General features: G+C 39.9%; 1 pseudogene; it reads left to right on the forward strand.

The window, feature by feature from the left end:
• The first annotated feature begins 975 nt into the window (after positions 1–975).
• Positions 976–7878, forward strand: LOC103296702 (broad substrate specificity ATP-binding cassette transporter ABCG2-like; annotated as a pseudogene).
• The last annotated feature ends 517 nt before the right edge of the window (positions 7879–8395 follow it).

Consider the following 8395-nt stretch of genomic DNA (forward strand, 5'->3'; position numbering starts at 1 on the left):
TCTTGCATTTATGACATGCTCGAATTAGCTTCCGGCACAAAGGTAGCTTCAATAATAGATCTGTTACAAATCATTTCACAGGGGATTTCAATAATACCCATTCCGAAAGCTTTATATGTATTGTGCATGTGCAAGTCAATGTTTATTTTTAAATTGTCAGTGTGCATCATATGTACTGGCCTGTCGGGCAGTCAGACGGTCGGACAGATGGACGGTCAGTCACGTAGCCTGTTATATATATAGATAATATTTCAGTATACCCAGAAAGCTTTAATTTTCATAAGTGAGCATCTCAATAAATTTTTACAAATTGAACACATTTTTATAAACACTATCTGGACCAAGTTGTTGAATACTATGAGCACATCTGAGGGGGGTTTTTTGTATGACTATCTGCCCCATGAAGATGACCATTACCCTGATCTTTATGAGCATAGATAATTTTTATATAAGAATATATGTATGTGAAGAGATTAAGCAAAAAGAACAAACAAAACAACAACAAAAATAACTCATAGACAGTAGCATTTGGTTACCAGAAGGTGGAAGAGGTGTGGGGAGGTAGAAGAAGCTATAGGGTGAACAAATGGTGATGGAAGGACACCTGACTTTGGAGAACATGCAATACGATATACAGATAGTATCTATAATAATAAAAGTGTAATATACTAATTAGACTAGACATCCTTCTGGACATCCTTCCTTCTGGACAAAGCTGAGGTGGGCAGGGGCTGAGGCCCTTGCATGAATTTTGTGCATCGGGCCTCTAGTATTACAGAATTGTACACCTGAAACCTATATGATTTTATTAACCAATGTCACCCTAATAAATTTAATAAAAATATATTATATGTAGGCTTACTTCCTCACTATCCTGTCTGGCTGCCCACTGCCCATTACTCCTGACTGTGACCTCAACCCCAGGCAGTTGCCTTCCCAGGTGTTCACTGTGCTATAAAGGCAGAAGCTCTCCAGATGTCTTCCAGCAATGACTATATTTTTATCCCAGTGTCACAAAAAATACCAATGGCATCCCTGGGAGATCACCAACACCTGAAGACATTTACTGAAGCAGATGTTAAGTTTTCATAACATCTGCTATGGAGTGAAAGTGAAAAGTGACTTTCTAGTTGGTCAAAAAATAGCTGAGAAAGAAATACTAATGAATATCAGTGGGATTATGAGACCTGACTTCCCTGCCACTCTGGGACCCACAAGTGAAGGCAAATCTTTGTTGTTGGATGTCTTAGCTGTAAGGAAAGATCCACAGGGATTATCTGGAGATGTTGAGATAAATAGAGCACCGCACCTTGACTTGCCATTTTCAAATGTAATTCAGGTTACGTGGTACAAGATGATATTGTGATGGGAACTCTAACAGTGAGAGAAAATTTATAGTTCTCAGCTGTTCTTCAGCTTCTAACAACAATGATGGTTCGTGATGAAAATTAATGGATAAACATGGTCATTCCACATTTAGGTCTGGCCAAAGTGTCAGATCCCATGGTTGGAACTCAGGTTAACCATGGTGTGTTTGTAGGAGAAAGAGAAAGGACTAGTATTGGAATGGACCTTATTACCAGTCCATCATTTTAATCCTGAAGGATCCCACAACTGGCTTAGACTCAAGCTCATGAAATGCTATCCTTTTGCTTTTGGAGAGGGTACCAAAACAAGGACAAACCATCATCTTTTCCACTTATCAACCTTGTTTTTCTCTCTTCAAGTTGTTTCACAGACTCACCTTATTGGCCTCAGGAGGACTACTGTTTCATTGGCCTGCTCAGGAGGCATTGGGATACTTTGCATCAGCTGGTTGTCATTGTAAGCCCTATAATAACCCTGCAGACTTCTTCCAGGATGTGATTAATGGAGACTCCTCTGATGTGGTATTAAGCAGAGATGACGAAGATGGTAAAACCAAGAGCCTTCCAAGAACGGTACACCACTCATAGAAAAATTAGGTGAGTTTTATGTCAACTCTTCCTTTTTCAGAGAAAGAGAGATTGAGTTAGATCAGTTCTCAAGGGTTCAAAAAAAAAAAAAACGATGAGTGTAGTCTTCAAGGAGATCACCTATGCCATTTTCTTCTGTCATCAACTCATAGATTTTTAAGAATTTGATAAAAAAAAAAAACAACAACCAACAACAACAACACGTACTGTGTAAGCCTGTAAGCCCCAGGCCTCTATAGCTCAGATAATTGTAACAATATTCCTGGGACTGGTTATAGGTACCATTTTTTGTCATATAAAAGTGAACTGATGGAATCCAGAATAGAGCTAGGGTACTCTTCTTCCTGACTTGCCAGTCTTTCAGCCATTTATCATCCGTGGAGCTCCTCATGGTTGAGAAGCTCTTTATACAAGAATACTAGTAGCCCGGTGCACGAAATTCGTGCACATTGAAAGGGAATTAATTAGATGAAATATTTTAATATTGCTATTTGCCCTTTCTCTATAATAAAAGTGTGAGAGATAAAAGGAAATGAGTACAATGTATATGAAAATAATACATAAATTTATTAATAAGTAAACAATAACAAACTGATATAACAATAACAAACTGATATAACAATAACAAACTCGTAATATAAAAACAACATTGATGCAAATAATGATTGATAAAGTGATTAAACTTATTCTAATATCTTCCTGTATACCACATTAAGAGTAAAAACACTTTCAGAGTGCTTGACTAATTTCCCTTGAGATAAAGTATTTACAGCTTTAACTTTAACGTAACATGCTCTTTGAACTCAAGAGAAAGCAACAGCCGTAACTGGTTTGGCTCAGTGGATAGAGCGTCGCTCTGTGGACTGAAAGATTCCAGATTCGATTCAGGTCAAGGGCATGTACCTTGGTTGCGGGCACATCCCCCGTAGGAGGTGTGCAGGAGGCAGCTGATCGATATTTCTCTCTCATCGATGTTCCTAACTATCTATCCCTCTCCCTTCTTCTCTGTAAAAAAAAATCAATAAAATATTTTTTAAAAATAATTAAAAAAAAAGTGAGAGAGAAAGCAACATATAACTGACCATGTCCAAAAATGGGTTCAGGTAGGAATATTCCTACTCTGTCTAGAGTTTGTCCTTGTGATTTATTAATAGTCATCACAAATGCTGGCATAACAGGAAAATATCTTTGAATTAATTTAAATGGGTGGCCAGTGTCAAATGGGGACAAATCAATTCTTGGAATCAGAACAATCTCTCCCTCTGCAGATCCTGTTAATATTTCAGCTTTGATAATATTAGGTTGCAATCTTTTGATAATAAATCTGGTACCATTACAAAGACCCCATTTACTATTAAGATTTCTCAATAGCATGATGATTGCACCCACTTTCAATTTTAATTTATGACACGGCATTCCAGAAGGAGTAATACTATTAAGAAATTCAATAGGAAAATTTTCCTTTTCAGCATCTGTTGAGTCAATGGAATCATCACTCAAATAGGCATGAAAATCTCCATCAAGTATATCCAAAATTTCTTCATTTAATTTTTGAACGTGCTCATTTTTTGAACAAAGAATTGCATGTTTAGATATATTTTTAATATTATCTATAGATATACTATTTCCAAAGATGGCTTAAATAATAGATCCATTAAAAATCATTTCATGGGGAATTTCAATAATATCCATTCCTAAATGAAAACTGCTATCAAGTTTGCCATCTCCAAGTTTTACTAACCATTCACTATAAGCAGAATCCTCTGATCTCATATTTGTTTTAAGAGACAACTGTCTGAAACATCCCCAAACACTACAATACTTTAAAACTTATTTGTACTATGGCCAATCGTATAGCATGGCAACACAAAAATTCCCTCTGAAAAGAACTTTCCCACCAAATGCAACATTCAAATTAGCGCCAGCGAGAGCTTTATATGTATGGCACATGTGCGAGTCAAAGCTTATTTTTATATTTCCAGTGCGTCATATGTACCAGTTGGTCAGACGGATGGACAAATGTCGGTCACTTAGCCTTTTATCTATACAGATTATAAGTCATGATTTTAACTTTTTAAAAAATTATCCTTTAATACCTCCAAAGCACAATGAGTAAGAATCTGAAGGTTTATGTGGCTTCTATTTGGTTTCTAGGACAAAGTTCTTTCCTTTACCCACCACTCACTTCTCTCCTTTTACTCTTGAATGTTAATTCCAACATAATTTTTGTAACACCTCTTGAAAAGAATCCCACCAAGTTTTTGATAGTCCACATGATAAAACTTACAGAAAAATACAGCATGAGACTTTCATTCTCTCACTAAGTTCTTCATATAACTGTAATTCCTCAGCCTCTAAAGAATGAAAAAGGAAAATAAAAGTGCCTTCTCTCATTCCAAGGCCTTTCTCAGTCAGGCAACCACAAAAAGAAAGAATGAGCCTACAATTCATGCCATGTAATCTCTATCAGGCATAATTCAAATCAAATCCCATCAGGCAAAGTCTGGGATAATTAAAATGTGTAAGAGAACAGTGGTGACCTGGGGGAGAACTTATGAAACCTTGTCTTCTGCTTTTGCTGACTATTCTTTTCGTTATGCTAGACTCCAAGTCCCTATCGGGACCTGGTCAGATGGCTGTGGGTGCTAACCCACGCCACCTGGAACCGTAATCGGGGACCTGGGCAGGCGGCTGCGGGTGCTAACCCATGCCGTCTGCCCTGGTCCGTGATCCGTGATCGTGGACCTGGTCAGATGGCTGTGGGTGCTAACCCACGCCACCTGGATCCGTGATCGGGGACCTGGGCAGCCTGCTGCAGGCATTAACCCACGCTGCCTGCCCTGGTCCATGATCCCTGATAGGGTCTTTGAGTCAGCTGCTGCTGGCGGGAACTGACTCGAAGCCCTTATCCCGGACCTGGTCAGGTGGCTGCCTGCACTAACCCACGCCGCCTGTCCTGCTCTGAGATCGGTGATCACGGACCTGGGCAGCCGGCTGTGGACTTTAACCCACGCTGCCTGCCCTGGTCCATGATCCCTGATAGGGGCTTTGAGTCAGCTGCCACTGGCGATGGCTGACTTGAAGCCCTTATCCGGGACCTGGTCAGGCGGCTGCGGGCGCTAACCCACGCCGCCTGCCCTTGTCCAAGATCCGTGATGGCGGACCTGGGCAGGCGGCTGCGGGCGCTAACCCACGCTGCCTTCCCTGGTCTGTGATCCCTGATCGTGGACCTGGGCAGGTGGCTGCAGGCCTTAACCCACGCCGCCTGCCCTGGTCCATGATCCCTGATAGGGGCTTCGAGTCAGCCTCTGTCAGCAGCAGCTGAATGGAAGCCCTTATCCAGGACCTGGTCAGGCGGCTGCAGGCACTAACCCATGCCAACTGCCCTGGTCAGGCGGCTGCCCTTTCGGCCCCGGTCAGCGATTGGTGATCATGGACCTGGGCAGATCGGTGATTGGTGATGGTTGACCTGGGCAGATCCGTGATTGTGGACCAGGGCAGCCGGCTGCGGGGTTAACCACCTGCCCCAGTCCACCATCATGGCTTGGATCTCACAGGCATAGGTGCTGCCCTCTCCCCCCGCCATCTTTGCTGGTTTAACGTGTATATTTGCTTCTGATTGGCTGGTGGGCGTGGCTGGTGGGCGTGGCTGGTGGGCGTGGCTTATGGGTGTAGCAAAGGTGCGGTCAATTTGCATACTACTGTTTTATTAGATAGAATATATCAGTAGATACTACAGAGTTTCATCCTATTTCTTTGGAAACTGTTATCTGATTTACTACCCATGAGTATTATATTCACTTGTATAACGTATTTCTTGTTAGGATCAAAACCAATGAAGGCCTTCTTTATCATATTTACCTTTATATATGTATTTTTTCTAATAATTCTTTATTGTTGAAAGTATTACATATGTTCCCTTTTTCCCCCCACTGACACCCCCCAGTCCACCTCTGCCCTGCCCCCTGACCCAGACCTTCAGCAATTTATTGTCTGTGCCCATGGATTATGCATATACACTGAGTGGCCAGATTATTATGATCTTTGAATGCATAATAATCTGGCCACTCAGTGTATATATATATATATATATATATATATATATATATATATATGAGGCCTGGTGCATGAATTCGTGCATAGGTGGGGTCTGGGCAGCTTGGACAGGGGGAGGGGACATGGGCGGTTGTCTGGCCTGCATGCTGGTCAAACTCGAACTCCTGGTTGAGGGGACAATTTGCATATTAGCCTTTTATTATATAGGATATACACTGAGTGGCCAGATTATTATGCGTTCAGAGATCATAATAATCTGGCCACTCAGTGTATGTATACAAGGTCTTTCATTGATTACCTCCCACCCATCTGCCTTCCCTCTAAGATTTCATACTCTGTTCCATGCTTCCATGTCTCTGGATTCCCTTTGCTCATCAGTTTATTTTGTTAATTAAATTCCACATATGAGTGCAATTATGTGATACTTGTCTTTCTCTGGCTGACTTATCTTACTTAGCATGATACTCTCCAGGTCCCTCCATGCTGTCTCAGAGGGTAAGATATTCTTCTTTTTTACTGCTATATAGTATTCCATGGTATACATGTACCACAGCTTTTTTATCTACTGATGGGCACTTGAGCTCTTTCCAGTTCTTAACTATTATAGATTGTGCTGCTGTGAACATAGGGGTGCATACATTCTTTCTGATTGGTGCTTCAAGTTTCTTAGTATATATTCCTAGAAGGGTGATCACTGGGTCAAATGGCAGTTTCATATTCAATTTTTTTTAGGAAACTCCATACTATTTTCCATAATGGTTGAACCAGTCTGCATTTCCACCAGCAGTATACTAGTGTTCTCTTTTATCTACAACCTTGCCAGCACTTGTCATTTGTTGATTTGTTGATGGTAGCCATTCTGACAGGTTTTAGATGGTACCTCATTGTCATTTTGATTTGCATCTCTCAGTTGATTAGTGACTTTGAGCATTTTTTCATCTGTCTCTTGGCCATCTATATGTCCTCTTTGGAAAAGTGTCTATTTAGGTCTTTTGCCCATTTTTTTATTTGGATTGTTTGTCTTCCTTTTGTTAAGTTGTATGAGTTCCTTATATATTTTGGAGATTAACCTTTTATTAGATGTACCATTGCCAAATAAGTTCTCCCATACAGTGGGCTATCTTTTTGTTTTGTTGATGGTTTCTTTTGCTGTGCAGAAGCTTTTTTATTTTTATGTAGTCCCATTGGTTTATTTTCTCATTAGTTTCCTTTGCCTTAGGAGATGTATATATTTATTGATTTCAGAGAGGAAGGGAGAGGGAGAGAGAGATAGAAACATCAATGATGAGAGATAATCATCGATAGGCTGCCTCCTGCATGCCCCACAACCTGGGCATATGGCCTGACTGGGGATTGAACCATGACCTCCTGATCCATAGGTTGACACTCAACCACTGAGTCATGCCGGCCAGCCAATCATATTTACTTTTTTGATGGTGGCTTATACAGCCAGTTTTATAACACTGGCCATAGAAGCATGTCAGATATAGTATCCATAGCAATACTTTGTGTGGTAACCATCTCTTCTGTGTTTAAGATAATTTTTTCAGGGCCATTGGACAATCTCACAACCATTGTTCCTTGGCTGTCATGGCTTTGTACTTCAGCATTCCTGAATATATCTATGTGGCTTCACAGCATCATAAATTTTGGGGACAAAACTTCTGCTCAGAACTCAATGTAACAGCAAACAATACCTGTAGTTTTGAATATGTGCTGGTGAAACATTTTAATAAACCAGGCCATCGATCTTTCACCTTGAGGCTTGTGGAAGAATCATATAACTTTGGTGTGCATGACTGTTATCTGCCTTACAATTGCCTACCTAAAGTTGTTAATTTCTTTTTTAAAAATCTTAAATTTCTAATTTACATGATTTGTCAACCCATCAAAAATGAAGCACTGTGATTTAAGTAAGATAAAAAATGAACATATGTAAAACAAGCAAAACATCTATGCTCATATAAATAATTTATGTATAAATGAATTATAAAGTACATAGTGTTTTATTCTTTTGTTTCTGGCTTCTTTTGCTCAATATTGCACTTTGAAACCCATCTATATTTTTGCAAGTACTTGTAGCTCATTTATTTTTATTACTTTACAATATTCCATTGCATAAATGTTATAGTGATTTATCCATTTTAGTCTTGAAAAAAATGTGTGGTTCCCAGAGCTGTGTTCTTAAAACTATCATATACATAAACTATATCATATATCATAAACTGATGAATATACATATCATATATCATAAACTGATAAACAAAAACAGATCCAGAGACAGAGAAGCATCGATAACACCATCAAACCACAGAGGGAAGGTAGGGGAGGGTGGGGTAAGGGGGAGAGATCAACCAAAGGACTTGTATGCATGCATATAGGCT

This window comes from Eptesicus fuscus, chromosome 3 (genome assembly GCF_027574615.1).
Source record: "Eptesicus fuscus isolate TK198812 chromosome 3, DD_ASM_mEF_20220401, whole genome shotgun sequence".
Taxonomy (NCBI): Eukaryota; Metazoa; Chordata; class Mammalia; order Chiroptera; family Vespertilionidae; genus Eptesicus; species Eptesicus fuscus.